The sequence below is a fragment of the Dermochelys coriacea genome, chromosome 15, assembly GCF_009764565.3.
Source record: "Dermochelys coriacea isolate rDerCor1 chromosome 15, rDerCor1.pri.v4, whole genome shotgun sequence".
Taxonomy (NCBI): domain Eukaryota; kingdom Metazoa; phylum Chordata; order Testudines; family Dermochelyidae; genus Dermochelys; species Dermochelys coriacea.
The window spans coordinates 7,961,353-7,973,480 of record NC_050082.1 but is presented as its reverse complement, the minus strand read 5'-3'; the positions used below and the strand labels follow the sequence as shown (position 1 = coordinate 7,973,480).

At 43.0% G+C, this 12,128-nt stretch overlaps 1 long non-coding RNA gene across 1 annotated transcript in view; it reads left to right on the top strand.

The window, feature by feature from the left end:
• The window catches only part of LOC122456753, a 38,333-nt gene extending 30,050 nt beyond the window's left edge, over window positions 1-8,283 (top strand). Inside the window, exon 3 of the long non-coding RNA XR_006275790.1 lies at window positions 6,507-8,283. This is a non-coding gene — a long non-coding RNA (uncharacterized LOC122456753). The remainder of the gene's footprint in view (window positions 1-6,506) is intronic.
• Window positions 8,284-12,128: the final 3,845 nt, after the last annotated feature.

The following is a 12,128-nucleotide window of genomic DNA, read 5'->3' as shown; positions in this document are numbered from 1 at the left end:
AAGAACTTATGCTACAGAATTTTGCACATGAAAATTTAAAAGTCCTTTTCCACAAACACGTGGGCCAAAATAGCTCAGCTGCATGCATATTCACAGGAAACAAACCAAAAATGGATATGAACACAACTGATTCCAATTCATTTAAAATATGAGCAGAGCCAATTTTTAAAATTGTGAAAAAATGTCATTGAAATCTCAAAAATTTAAACCAGCTTTAATGTGAGCAGATATTCAGTCTTTCCCTGGCCCTTTTTAAAACACTGTTAATAAAGCTTTAGCACATAAGCCTGGACTACGCTAAGGGGGCGGTTCGAAGTAAGATACGCAACTTCCGCTACGCTATTCGTGGAGCTGAAGTTGAAGTATCTTAGTTTGAGTTACCTGGCCGTCCTCACGGTGGTGAGTCGACCGCGGCGGCTCCCCCATCGACTCTGCTTACTCCTCCTGCCGAGGTGGAGTACAGGCGTCGATTTGGGGATCGATTTATTACGTCTAGACGAGATGCGATAAATCGGTCCCCGATAGATCGATCACTACCCATCGAGCCGGTGGGTAGTGAAGACGTACCCTTAGTCTCTTTCTAGGAAACAGAAAGGATTAATTTGTTTCTGCATGTTGGCTAAGATTTGGGGTGCTTCTAACTGGGTCTCCTCTTGCAAGGTAACTTGTTTCATTTTGATCCATTTTGCCTTTGCAAGAGATCAAAGAATCAATGGCCACGTGTCCTTTGAATTCTTTAAAAGGAGTTTTTTATGATTTGAGCGTCCAAGGTTCAGCACAAGCAAAAGTGATGGAGGCAGAAGCACAATGTAAAGTATTAATCTGCAGTTAGGAACAAATCCTGCTGTCTCTGAATGGGACCTTTTGCACAGAACAACTATGTTCCCATTGTACACTGGGAAGAACAGGATTTGGGAGTCTGTGGTTGTATGTAAGCCCCTTGCCTGTTTGAAGATATCTGGTGGGTGGGGATGGGGAAGGGGTCTTGTGGGCAGAGTAGGGCAGGTGGATCTGCCACTACACAGATTCATTGGGCATTTTACCACACGTAGGTTGAAGATGATGTGGAGGCCACTCCAGACCAGAGGCCCAAGTAGCAGATACAGAGAAGCTCTGTTGTTGCTCCCGTGGCCAGCAGAATGAGGATTTACATTGACCTGGCAGTGCAGCACACAACTCTGTTGCTAAAATTGTACACTGGGGTTAGGGTTTTGGCCTCACTGGAGGGCTATAAATGGGGGGGCAAGGGGGAATGGAAAAGCTTTGCTGCAAAACTGGATGAGTTCTGGGCAGAGTTCTCTCTCACTGCCCCCTAGACAGGATGTCTACCTTCCTCTGCTCATTCACTCTCTATAGGCAGCTCTAATTCCATGTTGCCAGACTGGGGCAGATCAAGAATTTACTTTGCAATCTGGTGGGATGTGGCCTTGATTTTCTGAGAGTTATTCTGGGAATCCAGAAGGGCATGGGGAAGGGGCAAGGGAAACAGAAAAGGGCGGGTTGGTTTTTAAAAGGACTTATCTATTAGGGGAAAGTGGAGGAAGGCTCAGTTTTAAGAAACTGTGAACAGTGCATGAGGCTTGAGTGTAAGTAACTGCTGCTGGCAGGGCAGAGGTTTATTTTGGCCCAGGACTGCCTTGGGAACAGCAGAGAAGCTAACACTCTTGGAATTCTCTCCCTTTACAATTCACTCAGCAACTTGGCTTCAAAAGACAATTGGGAGGGGAAAAAAAAAAAAGGGAAATGTATCCAAATATCCAAGCCAAGGTTTGTATGTGAAACTGTGAGGAGGAGATTAAAGATCCAACAAGGCTAATCTTGGACTGAAGTGTTGGGGGAGGGGTGTGTGTCAACATTTGGGATATCAGCTTGGATTGTAGAGAGCCCGTTCAGTCCTGGGTAAAAGTTGTTTGTGATCTCTGGGAGGGGGCCACCCTCTCTCACCAAGCACACACAAGGGTTGTAGTTTCTGTGGTGGGGGCGGGAATGGTCTGGGAGGCAGCAGGGAACCAAGCTGCAGACCCTTTTTCTTTTTATGCTTCCGAGTTTGCAGGGTTTTGTGTTTTGTTTTTAATTCTGCTGCTCTTTCCCCAGGGTCACCCTCTGGTTTCACTTCCCAGAAGATCTGTTACCCCTGGGTCTTAACGCTCCTCCCATGCATAGGCAGAGCAGAGTCACGACATGGTGACAAGAAAAGAGATGAATTTAGGTGGTGACAACAAATGCAGCAGTTGTATGATGAAGAATCACAAAGCACATAATTAACAGAAAACAGGTTAAGGTTGTAACGCTATGCAACAATGCTTTTAAAAGGCTATTTCTAACTCTGGGCAGCAGTTCACATGAGATCCAGTTTAGTCCATGTGCATACAGTGGGATATTGTAACTGTTCAGTATTGATATACGTTGTTTATGTGCTTTTCACAGAGAAGGTGGGTTGTAGTAATCTGTAATAAGATGCCAGTTTAAACGTGCAACCATGTAATTCACTAGAAACCTCTGACATTATTTTATGGTGGAACCATCAGGCTATGAGCAGGCCAGTCTGGCTGGTTCTTGCTACTGTAAGGGTGGTGTTGGGGAGGCCAGTATATCAACCCCAACCTCACAAATTTCTGCAAGCAACAATGCTATTTGCAATCTAAGATTTTATTGCAAAAACAGCATTTTTGCTCATTGCTGTTTTTTTCCTCGGTCCCAGTTTGGATGATCTGTCATCCTGGTCGTGTCTGTATTCTTCTCCACAAGATTATTTGTATTATAAACCAGGCTGAAAAGTCTGTGCTTCTTTAAGATATTTAATTTTTACTTGACCTTTATAAAAAGTCAATTTGTGCTTTGTTTGTTTCCCAAACATGAAATCTAAAATGCCCTCCAGTCACTTCTGCACAGTATTCATTTTTCACCGTCAGCAAAACAATTTGTCTGTCGCTCTTTTCAGGAACAACTAATGCACAGGAGACAGACAAGCCCTTTTTTTCTCCTTTTCATTTGTATTGGTTCAGGAGGAGAGTTCAGGTTTCAAAATTCTGATGTCACCCCCATAATGCCATTTGTTTTGGAGTTATTCTGTACTTGGAAATGTTGATATGAACTCAAATTGAGTGCAGCATGGTATAACTAAGAAGGGAGTGGAAGTTGTGAGTTCTCACCTTGGCTTTGCTGCAAACACTAATGGGTGTCCATAGGCAACTTACTTAGCCCAAAGTGACCTCCAGTTTTGAGTGTGTCTATGTTTAAGAGCCCCATTTGAGAAACCCTGGGTCTGATTTCTCAGAAGCACTAAGCACCCACAATTCCAGATGGAAGGCAGTGGGAGCTGCAAGTGGGCTGCAAAACTCCTTTGCTTCTGTGGAAGATTTGCCAGAATAAGGAGTACATGGACTGTAGCATTTTGAGGATTAATTTGTAGTTGTGTATTGTGTAATTTGTATCCCCCCGACGGGGGGATATTTTCATGCAGTTTAGGTACCCAACTCCCATTGACTTTCAGTGGGAGTTGGATGTCTGTCTGCTCTTTGTGCCTTTAAAAATCTCCCTTTAAATAATTATGATCAAATAATCTCACTGGTTATTGGTGACTTCCAGTCATGTGATTGGAATACAACAATTAATCAAAATATTGTAGGAATGCAGAATTATTTTTAAAAGTGTCTGCCTGTCTCTCTCTCTAGGGCTCAAAGGGGTGTACATTATTGCACCATACTCACACTTCCCAGTAGAAGGCAAGTTTTGAAGGCACATATCCTTTGGCTTTGTTCTTTACACCACACCCAGGGCGTGTATTTTTGGACACAAATATGCATGTCTTATCATGGCAGCTGTTGCTTAAGAATTCACACGAGACAATGTTTCCAAAATGAAGATGCTGGAGTTTGTGAGTGCTGATGAAGAAATGTAGGATTCCCACCAGTTGCAGTAATTCAGCCCACTGCCGAGTTTAATTTAATTACTGTTATATTTGTGGTATATGAGACTACCTATGAAAGAGTTAAACTGCTAGAAACTGGATAATGCCCTGGCAGTATGATCAGCCAAAGGGAGATTTCTCCCATTTTGCAGATGTGGAAACTGAGGTACAGAAAGGTTCAGTGACTTGGGCAAGGTCCTAGAGGAAGTCTGTGGCACAGCCAGGAATAGAAAGAATCCAGGTCTCTGTGGATCCTTTGCTTTTACCACAAAATCTTCCTTCCTCACCTATGACTTTAAAAAAAGAAAAGAGATTTATTTTTCTTTGTAATTAGATGTAATAATTAGAATATAGAAACAAATCTGTGGCCTCCCAAATGTCACAGATGTCACTCTATTGCCTACCATGGACATTTACAGTTTCAGGGCAACATTGGAGATAGAACTCAGATTGTCCTGCTGCAATAGCACAGGCTTTTGCTAAAGGAGAATCGTCACTAGCTGTTGTCCATACAGGGCCCATGAATTAATAACTGAGGAGTTCCAGTTCTATTCAGTAGAAAAAATGTTATGTGATCTTGTAATTTATGCAAACACATGAGGGATACAGAATTAAGGTTGCATGGGCAACATGAATTCTGACTTTTCCTTTTGAGTGCTTGACTTTGCAACCTTAATATTTTTTTAATGCAGCTGTATGTGAGCAATTATATGTATGTATGTTATATAGATTGTTTCTCCTTCATAGTGGCCTGTTGTCCTGGTTTGCTAGAGAGACCCTGTAAGTTTCCTCTGTGCGGTGGAATTGCAGGAATTGTTTTTTTTTCTTTCTGCTTTGGTTCCTGTTTTCAGCTGCCTGCCTGTCATGACTACTATCTGCTGTGCCAATGAACAGCTTTCCAATGGGCCTTTGTAAACTGGGTTATCCAATTCTTCTAATCTGTCAGTCTCATCATTCCAGTCGCACACATCACTGTGTCTGGGAGTTACCTATGTCTTATTTTTTTATACACTCTGCATGGATTAAAACCTTTATAGATGACTTACAAATTGTTCTTAACTTGCATCTTTTTGCACCCCTGCATTGGCTCAGTGCATAGAGTATATAATTACTAACATGGAAGGTTATACATATAATAATGTTATGTTATAAGGGTTTTATTGGCATGAGGTCAGAATGGCACATTATTCATAAATGGCAAAGCCATGAGCATATTATGCAGGTCATTCCAAATAAGTACTATTTAAAACTATAATCCACACAATTATCAGTTCCATTTATGCCACATATTTAAATATTTGAAAGTTTTAAATATGTTTATTTATATTATTTTTCGTACCTCTTTGTATCTGTAAATCCAGATTGCTTTAGTTACCATGACAGATTTTTCAAAGCAGTCTAGTCAAATCTTCTATCTTTCATTAAAATTAATGGAAGATGTATCTAAATTGCCTAAACCACTTTGAAAATCTCAATCCATGAGTCCAACTGTGTAGGACAGGAAAATTATAACAAGTAATATTTAGAGTTGTTAAAAATGTATCGATAATAGGTTTTCCATAGTTAATGTAGAAACATAAAGGTTATATGTCATGATTTTCCAGGGCTTGAAGCAAATATTTTATATCTCATTGGAAAGCAATGGATTTCTCTATGACAGCTTATGTGCCTTATCCCTGTGGGGTCCGGGAAAGTGTTAAAACCCTTCACTAGACTGAAAGGCGTAAACTGAAAGATTGCGTGGGCTGCTAGTCCTGGAGAGAAGACCTGGCAACTGATAGGCTGCTGCGAGATGGAGCTGACAGCTGTGCCAGCCTTGTCTATACAAGGAAGTTTACCTGCACAACTGTACTAGTGTATTTGAGCTGTAGCTCACAAAAGCTTATGCTCTACTAAATTTGTTAGTCTCTAAGGTGCCACAAGTACTCCTTTTCTTTTTGCGAATACAGACTAACACGGCTGCTACTGTGAAACCTGTAATTATACCTATATAACTCCACATATAAAAGTGGCAAAGAGTCCTGTGGCACCTTATAGACTAACAGACGTATTGGAGCATAAGCTTTTACAGATCCAGACTAACACAGTTACCCCTCTGATACTCCACATATAAATACTCTTATTCCAGAATAAGAATGTCTACATGGGGAGTTAAACTGGTATAACCATATACTGGTATAACCAAATACTGCTATAGTTATGCTGATAAATTTTCCTGTGTGGATAAGCCCTTTAAGTAGGGAAAGCCATAAAAGGGAAGCAGAGGTAGCTAGTGTAGAGGATTACGGGCGAGGTGTTCTTTTTCCCTAGGGATGCTTGGCTGTCTCCCATACTGGGTATTCCCTATGGGAATGAGTACCTGGGGGTTGCCCCCTGCTTTGAACTCAAGAGGACTGTATTGCTACACAGAAACTATAGCCACAATAAGAACTGAGTTTTTGTTATTTGTAGCTGAAAGAAGCAGCCCTGTGTTAGTGTTATCAGATGGAAGATTTTTTTCCATGGGACCTGTGGCCAAAGGAAGCTGCCATGGGGCTTGCTTTTAGTTTTGGTTTTTTCATTTGCTGATATTGACACCTCTTTCCCTCTCTTCAAGGGGCTGTGACTCGCAATGGGGAAGTTGCTGCATAGCACCCACTTCCAGCCCTTGTGGACTTTGCAGTATTGGGCCTTTACAATTGTGAGTAGTGCAGGACTGAATGCTATCCATCTTACACCTCAGACCAATATAACTGTGGGGGAGAAAATAAAAAAAACTGCCAGAGAAGTGTTTCTTCCTCCTCTCTTTGAAGTGGCAGCTGTTTGGAACTGCTCCCAAACTTTGGAATGTTAGGAGAAATCCTCAGGGAGATGGATTAGCATGTAGGGGGCAGGTGAGGTGGTCAGGGGTGAATGATAAAATGCAATTTGTATCCTGGCTAGACAATTTATCATATAGGTATTGCCACCACTTAATGTGTGTGAATTTTGTACATATAAATGGTGTTTACTGACAAGTGTTGTATTATTGCTATTCATTTAACTGCTCAGCAAATGCCTGCAGCACTTCACAAAATATCCAGTCATGGTCCCTGCTCTGAAGAGCTCACTATCTGTATCTATCAAATAAATTTAAGTAACTTACTAAGCCTCCATTGTGGCTTTTGGTTGTTTTAAGATGGCTCTGTTCCTGCCTCACTGACAGGTCTCAGAAGGTGGGCTGGGTGTCATTCGCATATTGCAGCCTGCACTGTTTCAGTGCACTCTCCTGGTGGTCTGCTGTACAGGATGAGGGACAAGGGAAGTGAGGAGCTCTTTCCCTCTTGGCATCCTCAGGTGAGAGCCTTTGGGGAAAAGGAACATCTCCCATCATGGACCCCTACGTAGACCCTATCTGTGATTGTAGCTAACAAAAAGCAAGAACATGATCACCAGAAAACAAAACACAGTAATAGTTAATACCCCACCAGACATACTTCTACCCAAGGTTATTCTGTGAGCACCTCTGGAGCTCCAATCCTACTCCCACCAGCTTCAGCGAGAGCAGGCTTAAGTCCTAGGTATGCAGCTCTTCCCCAGTGGAACCTCTGATTCTTCATATTTGCATCAGTCCTAGTTTTCTTCAAGAAACCTGTATGTTAGTGTAGCATATTCCAGGTACCAGTGTACCACTCAAAGGGCTTGCCGACACAGGAAGTTAGTGCACAGCAAGCTAGGGTATGAATTTACAGTGCACTAGCTACTCCATACTAACTCTCTGTGTGGACATTCTTACTGCACACTAGAAGTGTCCTTGGTCGGTTTAGCTTGGTACACTTTAAAATATGTTAAGCTAACATGCACAAAGGCACTTTTAGTGTATGGAGTGTCCACACAGTAAGTGCAGAGTAGCAAGGGCACTGTAAATTCACAGCCTGCTGCGCACTAACTTCCCTGTATAGACAAGCCTTAAGCTCCTGATCTCAGAAGTGGCCCTCTCATTTTAGAAGCCCACCCCAAATTTGAAACACCCTGGTTTATAAAAGTGCAACCCCATCACCAGTTTTCCCCCATCCACTTACAGAAAAAGAGTGAGAAGGCTAGCCATCAAGGAGAGAAAGGAACAGACACTCTGTTCATATAGAGTATTCCATTTAGCACTATGTTCCCAAAGACAAGAGCTGTAGAAAAGGAACTGGCATAGCCTCTAAAACAATAGCTTTCTTTTGTTAACCACTGTAGTACCCTCAAGGAAAGACGTGAAAAAAAGGAGGCCTCAACCTGTCCTCTTGCTCCACCTCCACTTTCAGGGAGCCACAGAAAAACAAAGTCTTCTGCATCAGTGGTTCTCAAACCAGGGCCGCCACTTGTTCAGGGAAAGCCTCTGGCAGGCCGGGCCCGTTTGTTTACCTGCTGTGTCCGCAGGTTCGGCCGATCGCGGCTCCCAGTGGCCGCGGTTTGCCGCTTCAGGCCAATGGGGGCTGCGAGAAGTGGCGCAGGCCGAGGGATGTGCTGGCTGCCCTTCCCACAGCCCCCATTGGCCAGGAGTGGCGAACCGCGGCCAGTGGGAGCCGCGATCAGCTCAACCTGTGGACGCGGCAGGTAAACAAACCGGCCTGGCCTGCCAGGGGATTTCCCTGAACAAGCAGAGTTCCTAGTTTGAGAACCACTGGTCTACATCATCAATAAATATGTCAGAACCTAGGCCACAAGATAATATTGAAATAGTCCTGAAAGACAGTTGTGATAAATGAAACGGGGGGGAGGTAGCTCCCTCTTATGGACTCAGCCAGCCAGCTAGCTATAAAATCCCTCTTTGTTGTTTTCTACTTGCTTTACCTGTAAAGGGTTAAAAAGTCTCCATGCATAGGTGAAAGGAAAGGAGTGGGCTCCTGACCAGAAGAGCCAATTGGAAGGCTAGAACTTTTTAAAATTGGGAAAAAACTTCCCCTTTGTCTGTGTTGTTCTCCCAGAGAGAAGGGACAAAGCATCTATGCTGTAAGAGCTTGGGCCAGGTATGAAAAATCATCAAATCTACTCATTTGAAACCCCAGATATGTAAGTAGATCAGGGAATGTCTAGGAAGACACGATTAGGTTTATTTCTTTTTATTTCTTTATGGCTTGTGGACTGTTCTGTGCTAACCCCAAATGCTTTGTTTTGCTTGTAACCTTTAAGCTGGACCTCAAGAAGGTTATTCTTGATGCTTAATTTTTGTAAGTGGGTTTTTTAAATCTAGCAATAGCCTGAGTTTTCAAATGTATTTTCTTTCTTTTTGTTTCTAATAAAATTTACCTTTTTAAGAACAAGATTGGATTTTGTGTCCCTAAGAGGTTTGTGCACATGTTGTTTAATTAGCTGGTGGCAACAGCTGATTTCCTTTGTTTTTTTCTCAGCTCTTCCCTGGACAGGGGGGTGAAATGGCTTGAGGGTGCCCCACAGGAAGGAATTCCCAAGTGCATCTTCCTGGGTTCTGAAAGGGGTTTTTGCACTTGGGGGGTGGCAGCATCTACCCACCCAAGGTCAGAGAAAAGCTGTAACCTTGGGAGTTTAATACAAGCCTGGAATGGCCAGTATTATTTTTTAGAATCCTTGTGGGCCCTCACATTCTGCACTCAAAGTGCCAGAGTGGGGAATCAGCCTTGACAACAGCTCTACTCCTTTTCCTTTTCCATCTCACTAGGCAAGAGGCACATATCCCTCCACATTCTTTCATTTATATGATGGGGAGGATACTCCACCACCTATGTAAAACACCCAGAGGTCCTTGGATGAAAGGTGAAAAGTATCACTGTTTTCCAAGAGTCTGCTTCTTTCAGAAGGTTATATGAAGTTAATTGTCCACTGAGTCTGGCAAATGTTTAATAAGCAGAGTTTCTTATTCCAGTAAAGCTAAGTCACTTTTATGTTACCAGAGACTGCTGCTTATTAGATACAGTGCCCAAATGGTCAATACATCAGAGAATATTCGGATAGCGAGTTACAGTACCTCAACGCACTTGTAGTAGAGATGCAATAGGAAATGTAGAGCGAGACTGAGCGAGAATTAAATACATTCATCATTTGGGGGCATGACAGGCGTCACGGTGGCAGAGAAGTGACACCTCAAGGCGGAGACTGCCTCCAAGTGCTGTGCGTCAGCTCCTTGATGAGGGCATTCCGACTGGCGCGGGCTGACAGCGCACCGGCTAACTGCAGATTGCTCTGCCTCACATTCTGGGAGAGTCCTTGGAGGGAAAGTAGTTTCATTTAAAGAAAGCTGTTGGTAATAAGCAGAATTGGGCTTTAATGGGGTTCGTACGGATAGAACTGAAATCAAATTAGAGTCTAATTGGCATGCACGAGGCGGTGGGAGAGGCAGAAAGCACAGAGCTGCAATGGCTGTCTTGTGCTTATGCAGCCAGCCTCCATTAAGTCTCTATCCATAATGTATGAGACTTGTAAACCCAGGGGATTTCCCAACAAAAGGCGGAGACTCCTCCAAATGCCTTCAGAACGTGATGGGCCTGCTATCCCAGGAGGGGCTGTTCTGGAGAGCACTTTTAGTAACTAATGGTTCACTTTGGCCGCAGAGGTAATAGAGCACTAATGCACTCCAAGCCAAGGACTGGCTTCTCCTCCATTGCACTCCACTGCTCTCCTGCTATTCAAGGATCACTGCAAGGGGACAAGGCATTTTCCTCAAAATAAAATAAAAATGACAGCAATTATTATGAATGAGTGAGAAGAATTGTAGGAAGGTATTCTCTGGCCTGAAAGTGCTTCTGTTGGGAGTAGCAACTTCATCCTTCAGTTGCTCATTACTTACTCAGGGGTAGTACCCGGACCCAAGTCACCGTGGGTCAAGCTGCAAAATTCAGATCTATATTTCAAACAAGCGAAAGTTCTAAAGAATTCCGATCTGGGATTTTGGTTCAGCCCATGAATGTGGGTGGGCAAGAGGGGGCAGCTAGCTAAAATCCTGCATTTGGATTTTATTCTCTCTCTCCCCCCTCCTTCTATCCTTCCCCCCAAAAAATAAAGAGGTGTTTGGTTTCAGAGTTCTAGTTCTGGCCCATCTCCACTATTAAATTTCTGGGTGCTGCTTTACATACCTGGCATGTAGAGCTACAATATTGTTCTATGTGCCCATTAACGTCTCTTAGCCATATTACAAAATCATCTTTGCAGTTAGCATTGCTAACTTTGTTTTCAGCACAGAATGCAACATGTGAATGGGCATGAGAAACTGAACTCTCTCACCCTTATTGTTGGTCCTGCTGGAACAGTGCTTTGGCATGTTGGCAGGGTAGTGATTGAAGCTGTGGAGGTGAGGAACAGTTATTCTGCTGTTGGCCATGCTGTACCTTTCTGTGGACTTCAGAATAGAGGGGTTGTCAGTCCACTGACAGTAAATTTAATTTACAACAAGCTGAAGAGGCCTAGAGAACAGGAATCTGCATCCCAGGCTTTATAAAGACCCTGACTTTGCTTTACAGTTTGGCAGGCAGATTTCTGAGGAATGCAAATAAGGAAACAGCTAAAATATGTGAAAACTATGGAGGCCAAATTTGCACTCAGCTAAGCAGCCTCTGCTCCATTGAAGTCAACAGGCTGTGTCACGAAGGTGAATTTGTTCCTAGGGCATGAGGAGATGCCAGTTTCATCTCCAGTTTCATCACCAGCAATGCCTGCTGCAACTGGAGTGGGATTCACTGCAAGTGATAGGCCAGGAGCGGATTCTCTTGGTGTGGGAGTGACAGAGTCTGTCCCAGAGTGAGGCAGAGAAAAGGCTCAGAGAATTATCTAAACTTTCAGATTCTTAACTGAACTTTTTGTGGCTCAGCCATTACTATCTGATATATAATGCCAATTATTAGAGTAGCATTTATATAGCATTCTTCACTTCAAAGTGTCTTGCATTGATTAACTACACAATGGGACCCCTATGGCAGCATTAAAGTAATAAATAACTAATATTTATGTGATGACTACACTAGATAAAGATACAAACTTGTACTGTTAACGTATTTTTGTAAAACTTACATTTTACTGTAGATGAACAATTGAAACGTTTTTTCTAATCTGGTGCCAATGATCAGAAGAGGGTATTTTCCATTTTGGACAAATCCAGCAAACAGGAGAGAATCTGCAAATGGTATCCATCCTTTCCCTGCAGCAAAAAGCACAACATTCTATTCTTTGCCCAAGTCATTCATGCAGAGCTAGATCTTGCCTTTGGGCACATCCCTGGGCAAAGGGTGATGCATACTCTGCTCCC